Source organism: Camelus bactrianus, chromosome X (assembly GCF_048773025.1).
Source record: "Camelus bactrianus isolate YW-2024 breed Bactrian camel chromosome X, ASM4877302v1, whole genome shotgun sequence".
In the NCBI taxonomy this organism is placed as follows: Eukaryota; Metazoa; Chordata; class Mammalia; order Artiodactyla; family Camelidae; genus Camelus; species Camelus bactrianus.
In genome coordinates this window covers 14,362,310-14,386,287 of record NC_133575.1, presented here as the reverse complement: position 1 = coordinate 14,386,287, position 23,978 = coordinate 14,362,310, and the positions used below count along the sequence as shown (strand labels likewise).

At 40.1% G+C, this 23,978-nt stretch overlaps 1 protein-coding gene and 1 non-coding gene across 10 annotated transcripts in view; one reads left to right on the top strand and one right to left on the bottom strand.

The window, feature by feature from the left end:
• ADGRG2 (adhesion G protein-coupled receptor G2) overlaps window positions 1-23,978 on the top strand; it is a 120,966-nt gene that overhangs the window by 4,181 nt on the left and 92,807 nt on the right. The gene's annotated exons all lie outside the window — the stretch shown is intronic.
• Window positions 22,783-22,856, bottom strand: TRNAP-AGG (transfer RNA proline (anticodon AGG)). Its single transcript has one exon. It is a non-coding gene; the product is annotated as a tRNA-Pro (tRNA).

Sequence of the window (23,978 nt, the reverse complement as noted above, 5' to 3'; positions counted from 1 at the left end):
TGGAATTAATGATGTTTTTGAAGAGCAGAAGTTTTAAATTTTGATAAAGCCTAATTTATCAGATTTTTTCCTTCTATTGAATAGCACTTTTAGTAACCTGTTGATAAATCTTTGTCTCACGTTTTCCAAGATTTTCTCCTGTGCTTTCTTCTAGACATTTTATAGTTTTATCTTTTATATGTAGGTTTATGACTTCATTTTGAGTTAATTTTTGTATGAGTTAAGTTTCACTGTTTTCCATATAGTCAGTTGCTGTAACACCATTTGTTGCAAAGGCTATACTTTTCCCTCATTGTATTCCCTTGGCCCCTTTGTCAAAAATGAACTGTATATATGTGGGTTTATTTTTGAACTCTCTTCTATTCCATAGATCTGTACGTCTGTCCTTATGTCAATACCACACTGTAGGTATAAAACATTCTTGTTAGGTGAATTCCTAGATTGTTTTGTGTGTGTAATTGTTATTGCTTTTAGAAATTGTATCCTTCTCCCCCAACCCATTTCATTTTATTATGACTATACTATTGTATAGATAGGATTTTTCATTTTTTTTGTAGGTCTAGCATATTCAAGCCATGTTCCTGAACTTTGATTAGTTCTCATAGTTTTTCAGTGTTCTTGGATTTTCAAGGTAGACAGTCAAGCTGCCTGCAGATAGCAGTGGTACAGGGACCACTCCCCACCACCAGTGTTTTTCCCTCCTGTTTACTCTCCTTGGTGGCTCGGCTGCCCTGTGCGGCAGCATTGAGTAGTGTCTGATTCCGGTGGGAATGCTTCTAGCTTACCACTAGGTATTACGCTGGCTATGGAGTTCTAGTAGTTTCCCCTTATTACTGCCTTTAGGAGGTTTCTTTCCACTTTTGGCTTCTAAACGTTCTAAAGTTTAATTTTAGAATTTCTTGTTCTGCTTGGAATTATTGTTATTTTTTTAATTGAAAAGCCTAACAGTTTAGAGGTTAGTTAGTCTGCCCGGCTTTGGAGGGTCATGTTTTGATCTCCCTGGAGGAGAAGATAGTGTAGCAGAAGTCAGTTCGTTTTATTTAGACTAGGAGGAAACTACCTTTGGAGCTTATAAATAATGTTCTCATTTGGTGGGATGCCAGGTACAGCAAGGATGGGAGAGAAAAAAGGTCTAGTTTATAACAATATGTAGAAATAAGATAGCTTTTTGTGGTGTTTCTCAGACTTTTCTGCCCACCATTCACAGTGAGAAGTAGATATCTCAACCCAGTATGAACATGCCTGTATATAATTGAAACAGAATCTCACAAGGTATTATGCATTTTTCCTTTGTGCAATGTATTCTGAAATTTTCAATTCTCTTCCATCTGTTCTATTTTATTTTAGAATGATGATCATGACCCTCTGAATTGATTTGACACTCTTTCATAAAACACTGTGTTATAAAACTGTTCGTTTAGTTTCTAAGCCCCCAAACTGCTGAACTGTATTCAGGACAGATTCATTTTGTATCAGATCCTGTTTTGACATAAGAGAGTTCATTTATAATATCCTGGGATAATGATAGCTACCCCAGTTTTTCTCTTGAATTACTGTGTAGCCTCTAACCGTCTCCCGTCACCCACCCTTGACCCCACAGCATCGCCAGTAAAGGCAGTCTTATAAATCCACTGCTCAAAACCTCTAACAGCCTCTACTACACTTAGACTAAATCCCCAGATCCTCCCTGTAGCCTCTAAGGCCCTGTATGACTTTTTCCCCATTCTTCCCACACTGGTGCAGATATACCAGCCTTCTTGCTATTCGTCACCCAAGCCAAGCATTTGCCTGCCTCCCAGCCTTGACATTGACTGTGTTACCTGCCTGGAGCACTGTTTCACCAGATAGTCATGTAACTTGTCCCCGTTTCATTTGGGTCTTCTCTGACCCTCATTCTAAATCAGCATTCCTCACCTACCACTATAAATGTCCACCCTGCCCCCCCCCCCGTTCCACTTTTGTTTTGTTGTAGCACTAATATCTGTAATTATATTATTTAATTATTTGTTTACTGATTCCATGTCTTTTTTTTCCTGCTAGAATACAAGTTCTAAGAGGGTGGGGACTTTGTGTATCTTGCTCACAGTTGTATTTTCAGGACCTGGAGCAGTGGGATATAGTAGGTGCCCAGTAAATATTTGTTGAATGGATGAATGCGTGCACCTAGAACCTAGGAAAAATCAGGCACTAATCCTAAGGGAAAGTTAAAACACTCTGCCTTCCTGTTCAATTTTGGTGGAAATTTCTTTATTTTAAGCATAGAATATATTTAATGTAAGCAGTTATTAATCAACAGACATTTGGTATCAACTACATTTCTGACTCTGTGATAATAACAATGATAGCTAATAGCTAATATTTATTGGGCAGACAGTGCTCTGACTGATTTACATATATTAACTCATTTAATCCTCCCAACCTCTCGAGGTAAGTACTATTATCATTTTACAGATGAGGAAACTGAGGCACAGAGAGGTTAAGTACTTTGTCCAAGGTCATACAAATGGTAAGCAGGAGATCCAGGGTTTGAACACAGATTATCTGATTTCAGAGCCTGTGTTTGGTTTTTGCATTTTTATTGAAGTATAGTTGATTTACAATATTATATTAGTTTCAGGTATACAGCATGGGTATCCAATGTTTTTATAGATTATACTCCATTAAAAGTTATTACAAGATAATGACTATAATTCCCTGTGCTACATAATATACCTTGTTGCTTATCTATTTTATATATAGTAGTTTGTATCTTTTAATCCCATACCCCTAACTTGCCCCTCCACCCCCTTGCCAGCAGTAACCACTAGTTCGTTTTCTGTTATCTGTGAGTCTGTTTCTGTTTTGCTATATAATTATTCTGTATTATTTTTTTAGTTTCCACATATAAGTGATATCATATGGTATTTGTCTTACTCTGACTTATTTCACTATCAACAGATGAATGGATAAAGAAGATGTGATATACACACACACACACACACACACACACAATGGAATATTACTCAGCCATAAAAAGAATGAAACTCTGCCATCTGCAGCAACATGGGTTGATCTAGAGCCTATATTCTTAACCACAGTGCTCATAACAACAAGGAGCATACATAATTCATAATCTTTGTAAACATGTAATGTTTACAGCCTTTGTTTCTATAACTGAGCAAGGGCTTGTTTGCCTGTGGCACAGAAAGCCAAACTGATGGCGAGTGTTTGCACCAAAGTAAGAGTTTATTGCAGGATGCCAAGCAAGGGAGTGGGAGACAAGACTCAGATCCACTCCAACTTGGTCTTTGGGTTGGGGGCTTTTTTTAAGGGAAGAACAAAGAGGCTGGAACTAATTATTGTCTTGTGACATTTCTTGCTCTTTTTTGTTTGTTTGTTTTTGTCTTTTGTTGTTGTTGTTGTTGTTGTTGTTGGGGGGGTAGGTAATTAGGTTTATTTATTTTTAGAAGAGGTACTGGGAATTGAACCCAGGACCTTGTGCATGCTGAGCATGTGCTCTACTACTTGAGCTATACCCACCCCCTCTGTGACATTTCTTGATTGTAGTTTTGGGAGTTGAGAAATGTCTGGTTTATGATTCTCTGGCCAGATGGTACATGGCTGAGGGTCTGTTAGCTCAGCTTTCCCTGGAGAAACAACCTGAGTTTGTACATTAATGATAATTTCCATAATAGCAGTTTTAGTACATTATTGATGTTATTGGCATCTGACTCCTCTTGATTAGTGTTCAGTTATACTTCACAATAATGTAACATAACAACAAGGAGCTATCTATCTGGGAAGTGAGTCTTAGGCAGTAAATACAGACCTCAATTAATAAAACTAGAATTTAATACCCACTGAAACATAATCTTTTTCTCTCTAAAATTTCTCTAATTTCTACCAACTATAACCAAATTAAGAGTAATTTATTTGCAGAATAAGTCTGCTTATTGACCACATAGGCTCTTTTAATTTGACTGTGCTGGAACTTTTCATAAGGAATCTTAGATCAAACTTTTAAAAGGCCTCTCAAGGCTGGGAAGGCCATGCCAGAGACTTGCTACAGATTCCACCTGTGGTATCTATAGATTTGGGTGAATTCCTCCATTCTAGAGGTCCCCAAAATATCTTGAGATTCTTGCACCTGTCAGGAGGTAACTCCTTATTCACCTGCTAAGGCTGCTGGGAACCTAAGAGTTTTTAATTTCTGGAGGGGTTAGGTAGAGAGAAAAGATAAATGTTTTCCATTCTGCTTACAAAGGTATAATTTACCAAGTTACTGTAAGCCATAATTAGCTTGAGGGGAAAGGTTTCCTTATATTGGGAAAACACAGATTAAAAGCCAGTAATATTTCAGACAAAAACCATAAAAATTATAATCATATTCACCAGTTTATTTAGTCCTATGTAACGAATTCTTTTCATCAACAATTTTTTGAAACCATCAGATTTTCCATTAGGATTTGTTAATTTCTTACTAAGTTCAGCAGTATGATCTGAAAGTTTCAGAAACCTATACTTGTCAAAAAGTCCTTTCATTGAATCTTCTTGAAGATGAAGTATAATATATTGATGACTCAAAAGACATGTCTATATTAATTAAACCAACAAACTTAAACTAACTTTAATCCCAGATATTAACTTAATGCTGAATATTTCCCAGAGTATGTGAACCTGAAATTCATTTGGGCTAGTTTCTTTTACATTTCTGAGAATTTATGTAAGTGCTTGATTTCCTTTAAGTTAATTAAATAGAGTTCATTTACAAATGAATTTGATAATACCACCCAAAGGTAAAGACTCATATTTATAATGCACACATTGACATACATACATCCAGAGATATCATAGCTTCATTCTAAAATTTAGCCCTGAATCAGGTATTACAATAAAAAAGTCACTTATTTATAAGTAACAGTTGGAATAAGTTAAGTTTAAAAGACCTCTTTTCCCTTTTTTTCCCTCAGTCTCAGGAATTGGAGATGGTCTAGAAAAGATAGGAGTTTTTGAGAGCCCTGGTCAAACATTTACATCTCAAGGCACAGAGAAGGAAAAACCAAGTTCCTCCAGAAAGGACTTGTTCCCTTAGGGTCAGAATTCTGAAAAGATGTTTTACCAAGGCAGCAAAACCAGTTTTGCATTGTCAAATGAGCCTCATCTTGGGCATTTTTCTTCAGGGTCTAAAGAATATTGTGGCCATGCAGTGTTACAAAAAGTTTCATTTTGGCTTTAGTCATGGAACCGTAAGTAAAGGGGGTCCAATTTTGTAGGATGCATCCTAAAGGACTATTTTTAGGAACTGAACTTTTGTTTCTCATGTCTGCCAATTAAAATAGTGCAACTCTAACACCCCCCCTCCCCCGACAAGACAAAAAGAAACCAATTCCAAAAGGTTTAAAGCCAAACCAATTGCAAAAGCAACCTTAGGCTCTTACTTTTGGCATACCCAACCCTTTCCTCAATACCCAGCAATGGGCCTAGGAGGCCACCGGTATACAAGGATAAAAGTTTTCAGCCTGCACTGTTGTGCTGGTTGCTTACCAATAGATATCTTCCAGTCCAAAAACTGTTCCTTTACTGCAGCCTGAAATATTGCCCAGGGTTGCTAATGCTCAGTCAAGAAGGGAATTCCAAAGCTGGATCCCCAGACCAAAGAGGCCTGGGCAGCTGCTGGATATGCAGAGGGAAAGCTGTACACTGGCAGAAGGCCAGCAGACTACGGGCACTAACCTCAGAGGAACTGGAGAGGTCTCTTCATGGTCGCCTAATTGTAATCAAGCAAGGTGCTCCATGGCACAGAAAACCAAACCCTGACAGCAAGTGTTTGCAGCAAAGTAAAGGTTTATTGCAGGATGCCAAGCACGGGAGTGGGAGACAAGCCTCAGACCGCTCCCACTTGATCTTTGAGTTAGGGGTTTTTCTTTTAAAGAGAGAAACCAAAAGGTTGGGGTTAATCACTGTGGCATTTCTGTGACATTTCTTACTTGTAGTTTCAGGAGTCTGGATGTCTCTGGTTTATGATTCTCTGGCCAGGTGGTCCGTGGCTTGGGGGCCTGTTAGCTCAATTTGCTCTAGAGAATAAACCTGAATTTGTACATTAATGATGATGTCTTTAATAGTGATTTTAGTACATTAATGATGTTATTAACAACAGCAATTTTAGTCATCTAACTCTGGTTGATTAGTGTTCAGTTAGCACAGGATTGGGGTCAAAAGGGACAAGAAAGGGAATAAAGTTTTAGATAGAGAAATTAATCATAAACTCAGTAAGGGAACTTAGTTTTAGTCCCTTAGCATAGTGGGTTTCAACCAGGGCTGATTTTGCCCCCGTGGGGATGCTTGGCAATGTCTGGACATTTTTGGTTGTCATGACCGGCAGGAGTGGGGGTGCTACTGAGCTCTACTGGGCAGAGGCCAGGGATGTTGCTCAGTATTCATCCTGTAATGCACAGGACTCCCCTCTCCACTTCCGTTAGTCCTCAACAAAGAATTATCTGGTCCAAATGTCCATTATGCTGGGGTTGAGAAACCCTGCCTTAGCACAGTAGTTCTGAAAGCTGGCTCCCTATTCAAATGAGTTAGAATAAATAGCGATGTCTAGGTCCAGGGCCTGACCTTAATAAACCGCTAGTGGACCTTCAGCATCACCCAGCAATCCAACCACACTTGCATAATGGGTTTGCCTTTCTGTTCTCCAAAACAGCTGTTTTACACCTTTTATTTCCTCTGTTCCTCCTACTTCAGCTGCTGACTGTGGCTCATTAGACAGGAACCTCCTCATATTCTCATCACCAAGCTCCCAACATACCCACATTTGTACAAATACTCACTGCTCCCCACTGTTACTGTGAAACTGATTGAAATGTCCCCAATGTGTCAAAGACTGGCTTCTTTCCTGGGCTCTGGACTCCTTATCCTCTTTGCCTTCTCAAGGATGTGTTCTTTTTTAAAATTTTTAAAAAAACTTCTTGTTTGGAAAGAATTTCAAACTTTACAAATAAGTTACAAAATAAAAATAGCACAGAGAACACTCATAGCCTTTAACTGGTTTCATCTATTGTTAACATTTGACCCATTTGATTTATCATTTGCACTCTTGCTCATGCACATGATTTTGTTCCTGAATCGTTTAAGGGTAAATTATATGCATCATGGCCTTTACTCCTAAGTACTTCAGTATGGATTTTCTAAGAATAAGAATATTCCCTTACATAATCACAGTACTGTTGTCAACTTCAGTAAATTTAATATTGATACAATATTTTTGTCTAATCTGCCATTTGCATTCCAGTTTTGAAAACAGACCTGATAACATCCTTTACAGAATTTTTTCTTCTAGTACAGAATCTGGTCTAGGATTGTTAAGGCATTTAGTTGTCATGTCTCTTAGCCCATTTTAGTCTGGAACATTTCCACAGCCTTTCTTTGTCTTTTATGACACTGGCATTGTGGAGGAGGAAAAATCATTTTTCCTCTACCCTTTTAGGCTCTTGGCTGAGACCCCCCCCCCCCCCCGAGTAAAAAGACAGATTAATAGGAGGAAAACAAACCGAGTTTAATAGCATGCATACATGACAGATATCCAGGAAAACTGAGTAGCTCTGAAGTGGCCCAGCCACGACCTTAAATATCATCTCCAGCTAAAGACAAAAGATGTTGGCTTGTGGGGGAGACCCCTTATGGGAGTTTACCAGGCAAGGCACAGTAAACAAGGGTGAGGTTGTTATGTACATTTAAGGTGGTGCCTTCTCCACTGATGAGTTTCTAGATATTTAGAATCAATCCTTCTCTCTTAGAGTGAGGGAGATTTCCATTATAAATGTAAATGTCTCTTACAAAAGCATAACTTCTACTGGGTTTTCAGAGTTTCTTTTGTATCTGCTGTTTCTTAAAAATAATCAGCCTAAAATAATCAATATGCCAAAAAGGCATATATTGAGGTGGCATATTCTGCTCCCTTTCAGCATTTAGGTTGAATACAGACCATCTCCCTCTTCTTTTTTAATGGAACATTCCTCATTTTGCGTTTGTCTGGTATTTCTCATGAGTAGACACAGCTTATGCATTCTGGGCCAGAATACTGGATAGCTGATGTTGTGTGCTTTTCAGGGTATCACATCTGGAGGTCCACGATGTCTGGATGTCTATTTCTTCCTCATTGGCAGTGTTAATGTTGATCACCTGGTCAAGGTGTTGTCTAACTTCTCCACTGTGTAGTGACTGGGTTTTACCTTCCTGCTCAGCAGGCTGTGGGAAGACACAAATAGCTTGCTCCTCCTCAGTATTTCCCACCAGATTTAGCATCCAGTGATGATTTTTGCCTGATCCAATCTTTAATATGGTAGTTGAAAATAATGATTTTCCAACTCTGGTATTCCCTCCACATTTTCCAGTTGGCCCTCAGCAAGAGCCTTTCCTTTTCCCTCATTTATTTGTTTATTTGTGTATTTATTTGGTAAGGACTCACAAACGCCTCCTTTTTTAATGGTTTGTAGATCATTATTTTACTTAATTATTTTGATGCTCAAGTTGTGAAGGACTTAATTCTGTTTCCCTTTTTCTTTCCTGCTTTGCCGATCCTCCCTCATTCTTTCCTGAATCATTCTCATCAGCTTACAGTCATGCTCTCATATGTGATATCTCCACAGGCTCCACATTGCCCTCCAGCTGCCCCCATGTTTCTAGTCACCCTTCTCAGAGGAACCTCTTAAAAGGCTCCACATTCTTCCTGGTCTGTCTAATCTAATCAGGGTCGTATCCTGAGTGAGTCTCCTCTGGTCAGTCCTCAGTGAACCCCGTGTTGCCAAATACAGCAGCTGTCCCTTCTCTGACTTGTTGTGCTTGACTTTGCAGCAGCAATCGTCAAGTCTAAGTTCCAAGTCCTGCTTTGAACACTTTCTTCTTGTGGCTACCATTATCCTACACTCTCTTGGTTTTCCTATTCTTGCTGGTAACTTATTCTAAGTCTTTATTTCTAGCTCCTGCTCAACCTACAAATGTTGGTGTCCCTCTCAGGCACTGGGACTCCCTTCTCTTCTCTTTTTATGTACTCTCCTGAGAGGACCTACCCAGTCGACGGCTTTACATTTCATCCAGATGCCAGTACCGGCAGCCATGACCTTTCCCATCTCAAGATTTGCTAATTCATTCTATTAAAAGATTTGTATGTATTCCCCAACCTTTATTGAGGTATAATTGACAAATAGGAATTACATATAATCAAGGTGTACAATTTGGTGTTTTTATACGTGTGTACATTTTGAAATGATGACCACACTCAAGCTAACAAGCATATGCATCACCTCACATAGTTACTTTGTGTGTGTGTGTGGTGGGTGACAACACTTAGGATCTACCCTTCTAGCAAACTTCAAGTACACAATAACTGTACTAACTGTGGTCACCTGGCTATACATTAGATCTCCAAAACTCACTCGTCTCCACTCATTTTAAGAAGTAAACTCCAGCCTCCTTAGCATGGCATTCAAACTGCACTACCTCTGTTAGATTAAATATAGAATTGATTTTATTGTGTAGGGGAAGTTGTCTCAATATCTTTGAGATCTTCATACTGGCTCACAAATACCACTGAGAAATACTAGAAAACAATGTTGATAAATTGACTAATTCTAAGAATGTTGAAAGTTTTGGGGGAACCTTGAAACATTAAAAGGCTCAGAAATGACAGCTATAGAAATGAAAAGTAGAAGAAAGCACAGGAAAAAATGCTATTAAACATTTTGTGCTTTTTAAATATTGAAATTAAAAAATCTTGAAACAAACAAACAAAAAGGCTTAATCCACATGGATCTCTAATAGGCATCTCAAATTCAGTATTTTCTTGCCATCCACATGCCAAACCTGATTCTCTTGCCATGAGACCCATCCCAGTATATATAGGGAGCACCACCAGCCCAGTTGGTCAAGTTCCAGCCCTACAAGTTTCCTGCCCTACACCGAACCCAACAATGAATCTTGTGTATCTGGCTTCCAGAGTATATTCCAGATGTTCCCACTTCTCCTCCACTACTCCACCATTCTTCATTCTGCCACTGTCTCTTTCTTGGATGGTTGTAATGGCCTCCTGTAATCCAGTTCCCATAGGGCAGCTGGAGCATCTTTTTAGAGGCATTAATGGGATCATGTCACTCCCCCGCTGGATTATGGTGTTCTGCCATGTTCTGACCCCTGCCCTCCCCTGTTGTGGAGCACACTTCCTCCTATTGATTCTTCCAGCACATCAAGCTCCTTTTGGTCTTTTACACTAACTGTTCTTCCTGGAATATTCTCTCTGCCCCTCCTCCATCTTTCTCTGGCTGGTTTCTCATCATTCATACCTCAGTTTAAGTATCACCGCTGATTACTTGGTCTAAAATAGCCACCAAGTCACACCTTCCTATAATTCTCAACACTGCACTTATCATTATATTAGTTTTCTTGTTTATGTATATATTTATTGTTCCTCTCTCCTTCTCTTCCTCCCTCCACATTGGAACTTGAGCAGCGCCCACACTTTATCCCTAGTGCCTAGAATAGTGTTTGGTACAAAGTAGGTGTTCAATTAGATCAATGAATGAATAAATGAACGATGCATTTAAACTGCCTAACATGATCTCCTGCACATGGAAGAAACTCAGTAAATATTCTCTTTCTCCAGAAACTCCTGTTTCTGGGGCTAAGCCTAGAAGCTTCCAGTGAGAACAGTGATCTGATAAATTCATATTTATGTGGTAGGATCCTAATTATTAGAGTTTCCAGACAAAAGGGAATTACATTTTACCAAGAAAAAAAAAAACAGTGATAGAATTCCAAGGATCATCAGTGTCACATTTTTTAGTAGGGGACTTTCCTGGCCCTCCTGACTTTTAAGACTGGTTCTCAGATTTTTTTTTTTTTTTTTAACAAATTGACATGTTTACCGTGGGATTTAAGCATGTAAATTTTCTAAACCCTCTGGATACTCACGAATTGAATATATGCGGAGAGAAGGAGAAAGATTGGGAGGATGTATGCTGAAGTGGTTTCCCTTTTAGGCATTATTTGAAGATTAGCTGTGGTTTTTGGTAAACTCTTGTAGCAGATTCTATGTGGTATTAAAGCTTCCAGGAACAATCAGTATAAATGAGCTCAACTAGTGATTTTGTTATCTAGATAATTCACTTTTGACAGAATGTATCAGATGTTTGGGAGTATTTGGAGGAACCATTACCCTTGACACAATAGGATTTATGTTTTTTTCATTGGATCAAATACTCATTGTATTCTCATATATGAGTCAAGAGCTGTGTACCATTATTCACTCTCCTGATATTTTATCACCTATGCATCATTATTAGTCATTTTCTTTCTAGCAACCATCTCTAGTGAAAGTAGGCAAGTGTGTCAAGCAGCATTTCATGGATATATTTAGAGTCTTACTCTTTGATTTATCTGTGAAAGTGGATTAAGTGTGTATACACATATTTTTAAAATTTAATTTCTTACTGAAGTACACATTATACACATTATAATACAGCTCTGTGAATTTTCACAAACTGCACACACCTCTGTCACCAGCCCCCAGATCAAGAATCAGAACATGAGCAGCTGCCAAAAGCCCCCTTCATGTCTCCTTCTGGTCACTACCACCCCACAAAAGGAAGTGCTGTTCTGATTATAATGTCATAGGCTCATTTTGCCTGTCCTTGAATTTCATATATATGGTACGCACGGGATATCTTGACTTCTTTCACTCATTATCGTCTGGGAGATTCATCCATATTGCATTGTGTGTTGCAGTGGCCATAGAGTATTCCATTATATGACTGGACCACAATTTATCCTTTCTACTATTGGTGGGCCTTTGGTTTGTTTCCAGTTTGGGGCTTTTATGAATAATGTTGTGAGGAACACTCTTGTACGTATCTTTTGATGAACTCATGTGTGCGTTACTACCCAGTAAATGCTGTAAGAAAAACCATTTCCCTCTACTCTTCTAGATTCTTGGCTGAGAGGCCCCCCGCCCCCATAATTAAAAGACAGATTAACAGGAGAAAAACAAACAAGTTTAATAAAATGTGTATCTCCTGTATACATGGGAGAGACCTAAGGAAACTGAGTAACTCCCCCAAATGGCCCAAGCCTCTCCAGCTAAAGAGAAAAGATTTTTTGGAGAGGGGAAGCCAGTTATGGGAGGTTACCAGGAAAAGCACAGTAAACAAGGGTAAGGTAATGCAGATTTAAGTCACTGCCTTCTCCATTGATGAGTTTCTAGAGATTTAGAGTCATCCTTCTCTTCCTGGTACTTTGAGGGAGACACCCTTACAAATGGAGATTTCCCTCATACATGTAAATGTCTCTTCCAAAAGGATAACTTCCAGTTGGTTTTCAGAGTTTCTCCTGTGTCTGCTGATTCTTAAAAATAATCAGCCTCAAATAAGCCTTATGTCAAAGAGACATCTTAGTGTGTCATATTCTGTTCCCCTTCAATATCTGAAAGAATGCTTTAAATATATTTCTGCTCATAGTTGTCAATTATTTTCTCCTCTGAGTACGATTGGGATTAGTAGCCACCTCTGGATAGACTCACATATCTGTATCGATATACAATGTGAGGCTTTTTATTCATAACTTGAATTAAGTTTTAGCATCAGTTGTTTTTCTACTTTAATTTTTTCTAAGAGTCTGTTTCTGTGTTCATTTATTCCTTTACCAGCTACCCGTATCAAAATGTCATTTTTAAGTACCTTCAGAATTTTGGCTTTTCTTTTGCTGCAAAACACACACACACACACACAGAGAATTATTTTGAAATGAAGAACACTCCTAGGACTGTCAAATGTATTTTGCTGATATTGAGGCAAAGGTTTGCCCTCCTGAAGAGTCTTGGAATGGTATAGGCTTATTAAGCTCTGATTCCTAATTTTGCCAAGGGGGGAAAAAGGGAAGAACGAAGTAAATGAAAGAGGTCTTGAAAAACTAAAGTATGCTTTATTTTGTTGTGATTACACCCAGTTTTGCTGGTTGACACTATTATCTCCCTTTGTCCCCAGTTGCATTAATTTATTCCTTTCAGCAAATCTGAAGTTAATTCGACAAACTGAATAGAGCAAATATAGCCTGAAATCGAGCAAATAACTCCCAGTTGATTTTGGTAGGAGACAGTCGCTGAATACTCTTTACGCAGAGAACACTTAGCGAATAGTGTTATCTTTGGCAGTGCTTTTTAAATGTACAGATCGATCAGCTGGGGATCTTGCTGAAATGCAGATGCTGATTCTGGAGCTTTGGGATGGGGCTGGAGATTCCTGCTTCTCAAGCTCTGGGGTGGGGCTAGAGATTCCTGCTTTTCAGGGGACCACACTTTGAATAGCGAGGCTTTAGAGCAGAGCTGGGTTTCTGTAGAATCTTTGTCCATTGACCATTTAGGGATGATAAACTTCCTTGCCTCAGGGCCACTCCGCCTGTCCTCTCAGTGCGGGCTGAAGAACCAGGGGTGTGCATTTTGTGTTAGAGCCGCAAAGCCCAGTGCTCTTTGGGCGCTTCTTTAAACCTCAAGTAGCAACTCCTTGCAACCTCGCCTCACCTAGTCTCTCCTCAGACATTCCAAACACCTGAAGAAAACCACTGAACTCCTCAAACACACCAAGTCAAGCCAAAACACACACACACACACACACACACACACACACACACACCCCTCAGGTGCTGATCTGAAGGAAGGAGTGGGGCAGGGCAAGCGTGAAACCACCCTCTTCTCTACTGCCTGCCATGCTTCGTACTTCCTCATTCATTTCATAGAGTTTGGGTGTCCGTTTCAACATCCCTAGCCCTGAGCACTGCAGTATACACCAGCCTCCTTGCAGCCACTAGCTGTGCATTTCTCTGCCCGCCCATGTGGCAGCCCCGAGTGCCAGGGAATTAACACTCCCCACCACATGCAGGGAGCAGCCCTCAGCCAGTGCCTGGTGAGAGCTGATAGATAAAGAGCCCAGCACTTTGCCCACCAGCGGGACCACTGAGCCAGATGGGCATTCTGCACTGGCTCCTGGAGTTCCCCAGGACTGAGGTTCAGCTGCCCTCAGCGGTAACTGGCTTGATGACACACCAGTATTAGCTGCCTTCCTGCCCTGTCTCACTTCCCCATTCTCCTGTTTCCTGGGAGCACATCCTAAATAAGCTGCTTGCTCTCACGTCCTTGCCTCTGAGTTACCCTCTGAAGGAACCCAAACTATGTCAGGGCTCTTTGAGGCCAGCAGTCAGGAAGTCAGAAACGAATTGTTCGTTTTAATAAAACGCCATTAGAAGAAAACACGGAAGCCCCGTGGGGTTTGTTCTAGGAGGGGTTTCACCAGCATCTAGTTATTTTGTTGGCCTAACACCAACCATTCAGATGGCTGAGAATAAGCCCGATAGTGGAGAGAATGCTTCCGTGTTCCTGGGCTGTCAACAGAGTTGATATTCTGGGCTCCCTAGCCGAGCTGATTCTTGTCTTTCTGACTCTCGCTCCTGGAAGTATATCTCTGAGTTCTGCCTGAGAGCCCTTAACCACTTCTTGTGGCCCTTGTAACCCTCATCCTGGCTGTATCTTACTTACATGCTCCTTTCCATAGGCCTCCTTCCCTGCAGTTCTCTTTTGTGGGCTCTCTCTGCCCAGCCCCTTGGGACAAGGAGTCTGTTCCTGGACCTTCAATTTACTGTATGGAGGCTCCTGACTTTGTTTCGAGGATGGACCACACCTGTTTTCCAAGCTTTACACCAATGGTCATTGCTTGTCATAGCCATGTCTTTAGCTTGTCCCCCCTTCTGCCTTCTTCCCCAGACTGGAATTGGATCCAAACCTTGGCATAGGTTAAACCTCTCAATGCATTTTAGGACTAACTGTGCTCAAATTGAGGGTCTTGGCCCTTCTGTATTTCAATAGTGTGCCCTTTCCCCTCAAGTCCTTGTATGCAGAATTCCGCTTTCTGTGGTTCCTCGTATGATTGGAACCCACAGCAGGCAGAGATGTTTGGGAGGGTGATCTGACCTGGCACTCTGGACTGGATTGCTCACAATCTTGCTGTACCCCTGCCACCCATCAGGCTGAACTCCCATGTCTTTGTTTGGACCTCTTGGGGATTCCTAATTAAAGACCCTTGATCCTTTGGGTTTGGTATTTTAAGGATACAGGCTACATCAGTAGGACTAGCTTTAATGTAAACAGTGAAAACATCAAAGATGGATAACTAGGTGACTGCTCCCCTGTGACTTTGGGCTCTCTTCTTGACTTGTAGACTGCCACCTTCTTGCTGTGTTTTCAAATGGTGGAGAGAGAGAGATCTTTCTCTTCATGTAAGGCCACGGTCCTATTAGATTAGGGTCCCACCCTTATGACCTCATTTAACTTTAATTATCTCCTAGAGACCCTATCTCCTGATACAGTCACACTGAGGGTTAAGGCTTCAACATATGAATTTGTGGGAAAGGGAGACACAGTCCAGTCCATAGCAATAACTGTGTCCAGCCTCCCCCTCGACTCCCCACATTCACCTAGCTGAATCCTGAAATTCCACCATTAGAGATTAATTTCTTTGGTTTAAGTAAAGAGTTGTTAAAATGTAAATGGCCACAGAATTTGGTTGATGTGTCTTGTTGTGAGGTCTTCTGAGAGCAGGTAAGGGTTCAAAAAGTACAAGGCCATTGGGTGACTCCAAGTTGGGAATGGGCCCCACCTAGAGGAGAGAAAGGGTACTAAAAGGGAAGTCGATTTTCTCTGAGCAGTGTCTTTGCTAACTTTGCCAAGGCCTGATCAAATCCTCAGAATTATTTTCTTATCCATTCCTACAAGACCCCTTACAGTCAGGGAACTAAGTATTTAACCTTGCTTCCTTGGATCTATGAGCAATTTGAAAGAAGTTGCCTTTCGAAGAGGGAGTCTTATTAACTGTGCAAAGGGAGAAGTAGAAGTACAACTTCTCATTGGTTTATCCAGCCTTCTATCAACACAAACTTTTTATTAGCCTGTAAATTATGTATAAGGACAGCAGATGTTTGTAGTAAAGATTCTTATGTGCTGTTGGAGCCTAAAGTACTTTTTGAATCATCAAAGATTAAATTATGTACAGGATGATTTTCATATTAACTGTGATATTGATAGTCTTGGTTACTGCTTGTTACTAAATGGTAATCCTTTATCAACCAGGATATTTCAGTTTCAGTACTCCATCTTCCTCTTGTGTTGGCATCAAAATGGTATCCAAGGTGAAGTGAGCCCTTCTTGTGGCTTGTTATTGCTTGGATTGGCTGCGTGTGGATAATTAGCCCAGGTAATCAGAACACTGTATGAGTCAAGCACATAGATTTGACCCCATTGTGGCCTTTGCTCGTAGGGGGACTCATTGAGGGTGGGCCAGTGCTGGTTCAGTTCTGCCAAGGAAAGTGCATGGAATTCCATCTCCTTTGGACCTGCTCCATCAATGGTGTCATCTTGAGGTCCTTTACATTAGCTTTAAAAAAAGTGCACAGTGGTAAGCACTATCCTGAAATTGGTGTTCACCTTCTTATATATTATACTTATCCTACATATGAATATGTCCCTAAGCAAAAGAGAATGCTACTTGCATGCTTTTAAACTTTATATAATGGGTATCATTTTTACTCTCATTGTTCTATGACTTACTTTTGTCAATGTCTTTTTTGTGAGATTTGTCCTTTTTGCTACATGTCCTTTTGCAACTCTAGCTCATTTCTTTTTCTTTGCTCTGTAGTAGCCTATTATGTAAATATATAATCTATTTGTACATCCTTCTATTGATGGTCATTTAAATTATTTCAGATTTTGTTATTAAAAATGCAGCTGCTATGAACAGCCTTGAACATGCTTCCTTGTGCTAATATATAAATGTTTCTCTAGGGATTCTATTCAGTAATGGAAGTACTGGGTGGTAGGGTGTATGCTTTCAACTGTGCCAGATGTTGCCAGATTAGTTTCCTAAGCAACAATGTAAGAGGCTTCCTGTTGCTCAGCATCCTTGACAACACTTAGTATAGTCAGACTTTTGAATGTCACTAAGATGATAGGTATGATATGGTATCTCTTTTGGTTTTGATTTGCATTTCTCTTGAGTACTAGTGTTCCCTGGCTATTTAAATTTCATCTTTGTGAATTTCTAGTTCAAGTTTTTAACCAATTTTTTTTCTATCAGGTTGCCTGCATTTTATAAAATTGATTTCTAGATGTTCTTTATATATTCTAGATACTGATTTTTAATGATATATGTTATAGATAATGTCTCCCAGTCTGTGGCTTATTTTTTTTCCCACTTTTTATGGTGTTTTCTGATAAACAAAGTTCTTTCAATGTAGTCAAATTTCTTTTTTTTTTTTTTGTATATTTTGCACTTTTGTTCTTATCCCAAAGACAAAAATATTCTTCTCTACTGTTTCCTAAAAGTTTTAAATGTTGGCTTTTGAAATAATTTTGTTCTAATTGGAATTGAGAGAGGAATCTACATGTGGATTGTTTTTACATGTAGAAAACCAGTTGTCCCACAATCATTTATTGAAGAGTTGATCCTTGCCCTCCTGAGCTGCACCTACCCTGGTACCTCCTTTGTTATATCAAGTGCCCATATATGTGTGAATCTGCTTCCAGGCTCACTCAAATTTGGATTCCTGGTATATTTGTCAAGCCCCGAGTAATACTACATTGCCTTGATTGCTGTTGCTTTCTAATGAGTCTTGGTATCTGGTAAGTCAAGCCCTCCTTTCTTTCTTTTTTTGTCAAATTGTCTTAGCCACTTTCTTTTATATATACAGCTGACCCTCTGTGTCCATGGGTTCCACATCCTGGGATTCAACTACCTGCAGATTGAAATATTTGGGAAAAAAAGTTCCAGAAAGTTCCAAAGAGCAAAACTTGAATTTGCTGTAAGTCGGCAACTATTTACATAGCATTTACATTGTACTAGGTAGTATAAGTAATCTAGAGATGATTTAAAGTATACATCCTCTGTGGGTTATATGCAAATACTATGCCACTTTATATAGGGACTTGAGCATCCTTGGATTTTGGTACCTTGCAGGGGCTCCTGGAACCAATCCTCCTGCAGATACCAATGGATGACTGTACACTTTAGAATTACCATAAAGTTCTATAAATAACCTCATTAAGATTTTGAGTGGAATTATCTTGAATTTGTAGCATTATACATTTTTGCCTAAATTACTTTGATATAGATTATTTCATTTGTGTCTTGCAACACCTTGAGAGGTAGGTTAATATTAGTCTCATTTGTCAGAGAAGGAAGCATATTAGAGAAATTAAATGCCTTGTCCACAGCTCACAAAGCTAGTCAGTGGCAGAAGCTGGTCTGTTTAAATCCTCCCCTTTTTTTGTTGAGAAATAATTCACATACCATAAAACTTACCCTTTTAAAGTATACAATTCAGTGGTTTTTAGTATATTCACAAGGTGGTATAACCATCACCACCATCTAATTCCAGAACATTTTCATCACTTCAGAGAGAAGTCCTGCACTCATTAGTGGTCATTCCCCATTTCCCCCTCCTCCCCGCAGCCCCTGGCAACCACTCATCTACCTTCTGTCTCTATGGATTTGCCTGTTCTGGAGATTTCATATAAATAGAATCATGCCTTCTGTGTCTGGCTTCTTTCACTTAGCATCATGTTTCCAAGGATCTTCCATGTCATGAATTAGAACTTCATTTCTTTTTCTTTTCCTTCATTTTTTTCTTCTCTTCATTTCCTTTCTTCATTTTCATCGTCTTTCTCTTTTCATTCTATTCCCTTTCCTTCATCCCTTCAGTCCTTTAGGCAAATCTTACGACTCTAAGTCCAGTGCTCTTTTTCCAGCTACCAGATGAAATCAATCAGTAAGTGGACATTTATGTCTTTAAGAAGTTAAGGATGAAATGAAATTAACTACTCATGAGCCTGACAATGAAGTTCTTTGGCCTCACTCCCTGTTGGCATGCATTAGACACTCAAACGCTGAGCTGAGTGCACCAGAATTGAGGACTCGAATCAGAGTTCTTTAGAAGAATCTTGCTACTATTGTTTACTCTATGCAAAGCCAGACTTTTGCTAAACACTGTGTCTGGAAAGTTGAATATTGTTTAGGTTGTGCATTAGATATGCATACTTGCTTTTGTAGAAGGAAAGTCATATTTTCTTCCAGTGAACATTAGGTTATCCAGTTGAGTATGTTATATAGATCTTGGTTTGAAAGAGTTACATCAAGCACCATATGGAAAGAACCCTTCTCTCTTTAGAAATGCACCTATTCAGTTAAGCAAGATTTTGCTGTTAACCTTAACTATGAGCTTGAATTGAACTGTGAAGAAAATTCTGAGTGAATGACGTTACAACTTGCCAAGCCCTGAACTAAACTAGGGGCAAGTATGTATGTTTCCCGGCAAAGTCTGCTGAATTAATTCCTTACTGGTCCTCAGACCACTCCCAGTGAACAAACTGAACCCAAATTTGGCAGAATGGAGGGAAAGGAGAGATTAAACACACTCGCGCGTGCACACACACACACACACACACTCGTAATTAGTTGATCTGCAACAAACCTCAAGCTGTTCTCTTAACTAAACCTAAATCAAGCCAATAATACATTTAGATTTTAACCAGCTATTTTGGAAATTATTTTATAAGGCTGTAGTTCTTCCAAATGTTCACAACCCACAAAATTGGTTTTGGAAATAATCCTTTTCCCCTCTGCCTACAAGGAATGGCAAAACTGAGTTTAAGTTCATTTGCAATAATTTTTCTTCCCCTAAATTTTCAGATACCATTCTCTTTCTCTGTTTCCTTTTTTTCCTTGCCATGGATTTACTCTTCTTTCCCAATAGTATGTCTCCCTCCTTCAAAAATCTCTCCATTCATTGACCCGTGCACACTTTCAACAAATATTTCTGAAGTTCCTACTATGTTCCAAGCACTCTTCTACGCACTGGGAACTCAACAGTGAATCCAACAGACAAAACCTCTGCCTTTAACAAAGCTTATTTTCTCCTGGGGGAAGCAGATAATAAAGAAATAAAATATGCATTATGTTAGATGGTGATTAGTGCTGTCTGTGGAAGAAAATGAATCAGAAAAGAGGCACAGGGAGCGTTGAGGGGCTGTGATTTAAATAGCATTTCTCTAGGTCAGGGATTGGCTAACTATGGCCTGTGGCCCTCCACCTTTTCCTGTAAATAAAGTTGTATCAGCACACAGCCACACCTGCTCATTTACAGATTGTCCATAGAATTCATTCGTTGTGACAGAGACCATATGGCGCTTTGTAGAGAAAATGCAGATTTGTATATACGATAACTTTTCAGAATTAATACCCATGTTGTGCTTTTCAGGTTCCAAACCATCCTCACAAACACTGCCTCATCTGGGTGTGGCAGCGGGGTTGGGAGGTAGGTCTAAGTAGCTTTGTTTTACAGGTGACTAAACCGAGGCTTGGAGAGGTTACTGAGGTTATCCAGGGCTGCCGACCTTGTAAAGTGGTGGTGTTTAACTCTACAAGTTGGTGCTTTTTCCAGCCTAATATCCTACTCCTATGGTAAATACAACCCAGTTTTTTTTTTGTTTGTTTTGTTTTGTTTAGCACCAGGAGCTCCCTCGCATACAAAACACAGAAAGGCAATAGTATGTCAGCATCAAGTGTGTGAGTGCTAAAGCTTGGCTATCCAAGTTCAAATCCTCACCCTGCCACTGACCTCTGTGACCTCTGTGCCTTGCCTCAGTTCCCTTTTCTATAAAGCAGTTATGATAATATGCCTTTCAGTAGGGTGATGATACATCCCAGTTTGCCCGAGGCAGCCCTGATTTATGCCCATTTTCTCTGTTAATTAATAGTGTCTCATTTTACTCTCAGGTGCTCCAGTCTGGACATTAAATTGTACACATACCCTAGTTAGGGTTGTTGCCAGGATTGAGTTAGTACAAATAAAGCACTGAGATTCCTGCCCCGCCATAGCCTGGGGCCGTGGTTTCTTATCACAATGCCATGCCAACTCATCACTTAATTTTCTTCTGACTCATTGCTTGGTTCCATTAAGTCCAGACTGATCCCTGTCTGGGGGAGCCTTCTACCAGGGCACGCAGTGCCCTCCGCCTGCAGTGTTCATCCCCCAGCGAGGCTCCAGGCTCACTCCCTGACCTCCTTCAGCAGGTCTTGGCTCAGATGTCATCTTCTCCTGATGCTTTCACAGGCCACCTTTCTAAAATTGCCACTCCCTCCCACACACTTTGTATCCACATCCCTGCTTTAGTTTTCTGCTTAATGCTTATTACCATTAACATGTAGATTTTATCGAGCAGCTAATGATGTTTTTAGTGTAGTTCTGTTTTGCTGTTGGGTAGAAAGAAAAAAAAAAAACCCAAATAGACTATACCTGGGAGAAGAAGGCTTATTTTTCTGTTTTTAAAAATTGTGTGTCTTTATCATTAAAATTTTAGAAATTCCAGAAAACCACAATGAAACAAATATAATCCGCCCATAGTCCTACCCTCCCACGAGAGTTGTCATTTTGAGGTATATTAAGAAGAAAGCAATTTCACACCAGCTCTAGAGGGAATGCATTGTCTAGCCTAATCTTATAACTTCAGCTGGACAGCTTACAGGTAAATGTAGATTTACCATATTCTCTAAGTATTATAATTTTGATTCCTTTAAGGTAAATTTTTCTTCTCCATGTTTTCATCTGAAACTGGTCTGAGAGAAAATATCAAAACTCCAGAAGTAAGGAAAAAAACATGGCAGAGCGGCTGAGCGAGAAGCGAAGTTCCCCCACTTGGAGTTAAGGTTTCCTGGTGTGTTGGCAACGCGGTGGCCTGATTGTTGCCAACATGAACGTCTTAATAGAAAGGATCACGTAGTGATGTACTTTTTATTTGCTGACTTTATAATATGGCGCAAATGGCACGTTCTTTGTGTGTCATTGTCTCCTCTAAGTATATAATGCAGCTCTAGTGTGTTTGCTTCACTGCCCTCTTTAAAACTTGTAGCTGTTTCATCTGTTTGTCCCTTTACATTTTTATGTGTTTGAGTGCCGCACCAGCATGTAAGTTCTAGAAGGGCACAGTTGTATCTGTCTTGCTCACCAGTGGGTTCCTAGCGCCTCATGTAGTGCCAGGTACATGGTATTTACTCACTAAATATTTGCCAAAAGGGAAGTCCCTGGAGCCCGATGGCGCAGGCTCGCCCACCTGTGCGGGGGGTTGGGGTGGGGACAACCAGTGTGCGGAGGGTCCTCCACTGCGAGAGAATGAAGCCCTGAAAGATGACCCTGGCCCCTCAAATATCATCCTCACTTTCTCTCTCAGGTCTCCAATTCCTTTAACAAATGACAGAGTCATTAGTTCAATCATCCGAGTTGGTTTAAAGTGACACTGCTTTTGAGACTTGGAAGCTCGCTAGGACCTTCTTGCTCAGGGATCAAGAGGGGTATTAGCTACAGTCCTGAGGTGAGGGTGGGGGCAGTTGTGATAGGGTGGGAATGGGGAAAGGAGCACAGGGAAAGGAGGCTGAGGAGGGCCTGGGCCATGTGGGATGGCCAGGGAGGAAAGAGTGCAGGAACGGCGGTGGGCCCACAGTCCCTCCCTGCCTCCCTGAGAAGCACATTCAGTGTCCCCCCTAGTCCAGGCACATGAAGCAATTAGCAGAGTGCTGAGCACACTGCGTCTTTTTTTTTAAATTGAAGTATAGTCATTTTACAGTATTGTATTAATTTCTGGTGTACAGCATAGTGATTCGGTTATACTTATGCAGGTATATATTCTTTTTCATATTTTTTTTACTTAATTTTTATTTTTGGAGGCACTGGGGATTGAACCCAGGACCTCATGCATCCTAAGCACACGCTCTACCACTGAGCTATCTCCCTCCCCACCATGCTACATCTTTATTCAGGCAGATCATGTCCATATCAAATGCTATTTTTCAGTATATCTTTCTAACTACAATACTGGTAATTACTATTTATTGAGTGTTTGCTCTGTGCCAGGGATTGTTTTAGGTGTTTTATGTATATTGACACATTTATATGTCCCAGCAACTGTCAGATGGATGCTAGTGATATTATCTCCATTTTATAGATGAGGAAGCTGAGGCATACAGAGAGACTGAGTTACTTGTTTGAGGTTTGAGGGGCAGCGAGTAGCCAAGCCAGAATTCAAAGGCAGGGACTTTCGCCTTTTTAAACATTCTGCTGTTTGCTTCATTAGTGGTCATGGCGACCTTTCTTTACTATGGTTAATATTTATCGACAACTCACAAGGAGTTGGGAAGTTACTGAATATTCCTTCCTGAGAAACCCCACCAGCTGTAACCTGACTTTCCCATTTCGGTCCATTTCCTTTCAGCCTGACCCTTTCCACTGAGAACCTGGGAGACAGATTGAAATATTCTGTTTCATATTCACCCTGTATTTTTTTTTTAACTGTAAAATTTTTCATCCATTCCTGAGACTAATCTATGTGACTGTTATACTTTGAATGAGAGAAATGATTTTTTTTTTTTCCCTCAGCATTCTAGTCATCATTCTTGTTGAGTCGCTAGTTTCACCAGTAAAATGTTTTTGGCATCCATTCTCTGAGAAGCAAGTGTGGACTGTTGCTCGAGTCTCTGGGTGGCAGAAGGACTTATAGGAGCTGCCTCTAGAGAGCAGCCTTTCTGCTATCAAGTTTACTGACCCCTCAGAGAGTTCAAGGTCAAACTGGTGCACACATGATATCACACGGCTTTCCCTGCAGTGTATTTTTTTTTATTGAGTTATAGTCAGTTTACAATGTTGTGTCAATTTCTGGTGTACAGCACAATTTTTCAGTTATGCATGAATATACATATATTCATTTTCATATTTTTTCATTGTAAGTTACTACAAGATCTTGACTATATTTCCCTGTGCTATACAGTATAAACTTGTTTATCTATTCTATATATACCTGTCAGTATCTACAAATCTTGAACTCCCAGTCTGTCCCTTCCCACCCCCCTCCCTCCTGGCAA